Genomic DNA, 2,790 nt, shown 5'->3' with positions numbered 1-2,790 from the left:
AGTAAGAGAAAGTTTGATAAACCCTTTCATTAATGAAATTTCTAAGAAAAGCAAGTAAGGTCTCTGGGAAACTAGAAAACAATTAAGCAAAGCCACTTCTCCAAATACTTTTCTTCCAACAACAAATGGCATAAATGATTTCAATCTTTTTCGACTTTGTTGAAGTATCACACCGAATAAACACATTCAAGCCTACTAGTTTATAAGAGGGTGTAATCCTCTCATTTAACAAGACTTTATTAGATAAGGAGTCAGACTCACCTTAAATTATATCATGATATCAGAGTCAGATTCAATTGAGTTAAACCGAGTGCTTCACCAGCGGGTGAGAAATCCTTCCATTCAACAAGAACCCACCTCAAATTCTATCCAACTTTATTAAATAAAAAAATAAAAAAAAATCGTACCTTGTTTCCATATCAACCCATTCATACATCACAAGGATGACATCACCTATTCAATAATTTCAAAATCTAAGTGCATGATTCAACTTCAATTCCTAACCGTGAACATTAAAATATATTTTATGTACATTTTATTTTCTGCTAAACAAATATTTTGTCTAAGCTTTTTGACACACCAACCTCAATTATTTGTTACTTTATTTATCTTTCTTCTTGGGACCGGAATCAGGGACCCAGATACGTTAATGGTGGAACGCCGCCATGCATGTGATGTCAGCACTGACATCAAGATTCAGTCGGCCACCACTCCAGCTGTCTTCATGAGAAACTTAATCACCAGTTGCCTCCGTGAAATTTAATCACCTTCCAATGGAGAATTCAAGACACCTTCACACAATTAATTGACATATCACAAGGATCATATCACCCATTCAATAATTTCAAAGCTGCTTATAGAAAACACCCTTTTGCCTTAATGACCTTTGTACAACAGGAATATCTATTAGTTTTTATTTAACAAGATATGCCCTGTATCAGAGTATATAATGCATTAACCTATAGTTAATGTCTAGTCATGCATACACATTGATGTCGGTATTATCAATCAGATAAGGTGGTATTAGTTGTGAAAAATCCAAACCATCTCTACGAGATATTTTATATCGATCTTATCCCATTTAAAGATAAGAATTAAGGAGTGATCTCCACGTGTCAAGACAATTTGTGAAAGTACTCATTACATTAAGCTCAAATATGTATAAATAGGCACTTCTCTTCATGAAAAATGGGCTGGTTAGGTACATAAGAGTTAGACAAACATTTGAGCTTTATTATTTTTTTCTATAAACAAAGCATTTCTCTATTTTTATGTCTTACAGGCAATATCAGAAAAATAGTTAGAGAATAATAAAATAACAGTGAAAATAGAATCACTTTAAGCATCTAAACCACTATAAAAATATCTCTTATCAATCTTTTATTTATGTTTCTGTAAACATATATAATCTCAGCACTATAAACACTTTTTATGAATTATTCACTTGTAATTTTTAAGAATAACTTAACACTTTATACATACGAGTCGTTGGTGTCAAAATCACACATCAACAGTTTGACCCGTTAACATAAATTAACATGCCCAAAGCATATAAAATAATTGCCGACTAACATTTATAAAAATCTAAGTGTATAATAAAATGTACCTAAATTAAGTTAGGTTCATACTAAATAAAGATAGAAGCTTTTATACAAATACATTATAGTTTCTGTTAAACAAATATTTGTCTTTCACTCGTTTTTTGAGCTTTGGATTTGGGATTCCTAAAATCAATTCTCAATAAATCTTATTTATGAAGTTCATTACACTTTTTCCAATTAAAAATTAATATTCAATAAAATAGTTATTATATATATATATATTTTTCTATTATATTTTACTCTTTTCCCTCTTAACGTAAAAACTTTCAGTTCAACAGAGAATTGTTAATAGAAATTAAACACTTGTGTATTTATGATAAGTTTTTTTATATGAATAAAATAAGTGATAATTTATGAGGTGTACGAGTTCGTTAAAAGATGGATAAAAACAAGCTCAAGCAACAATTCTCTAAGAAAAATGGTGGTGTTACTACAACGCCGCAAGTCTTCCAATGGCGGCAACATTCAGAACCCAGAATTTTTACCGAAAATGAATGGAGAAGGCAATGCAGACTAGACTACAATGAGAATCAAATCCTCGGTCAAGGAGGTCAAGGCACTGTGTATAAAGGAATTTTGGAGAAAGGAAGAATTGTAGCTGTTAAAAGGCTCAACAAGTGGCTGAAAGAGTTGATGTTTCAATGAGGTGGAAATTTTGTCACAAATTAATCATACGAATGTGGGTCAATTTTTAGGGGTGTTGTTTGGACACTGAATCTCCCCTTTTAGCTATGAATCTCTAATGGAACTCTTTTTCAGTAGATACATGGCCAAAATGAGAATGAGGAATTTCACTCACTTGGGACTTACGTCTATGTATTGCCATAGAAGTTGTAGGTCGCTATCATATCTACATTCAGCTGCTTATGGGTATATATCGTCGAGATTAATCAGTTTCGAACATACTACTGGATGAAAAATATAAGCAAAAGTTTCAGACGTTGGGACTTCGAGATCTATTTCAATTGATGTCTGCAGTTTGGAGTGGTTCTTGCAGAGCTCTTAACTGGACAAAATCTATTCGTTCACTGGCTCAAAGGAAGTAAAAGATTACACCCTACTTCTCATAAGATGGAGCAGAATCGTTTGTTTGAAATCCTTGAACTCGAGTTTCAAAGGAGACAAAGAAACAGAGATTAGAAGTTTGCTGATCTCACAAGAAGATGTTCAGACTCAAATGGGAGTAATA

Source organism: Pistacia vera, unplaced genomic scaffold (genome assembly GCF_008641045.1).
Source record: "Pistacia vera cultivar Batoury unplaced genomic scaffold, PisVer_v2 Contig45, whole genome shotgun sequence".
In the NCBI taxonomy this organism is placed as follows: domain Eukaryota; kingdom Viridiplantae; phylum Streptophyta; class Magnoliopsida; order Sapindales; family Anacardiaceae; genus Pistacia; species Pistacia vera.
This window is presented reverse-complemented; position numbering follows the sequence as displayed.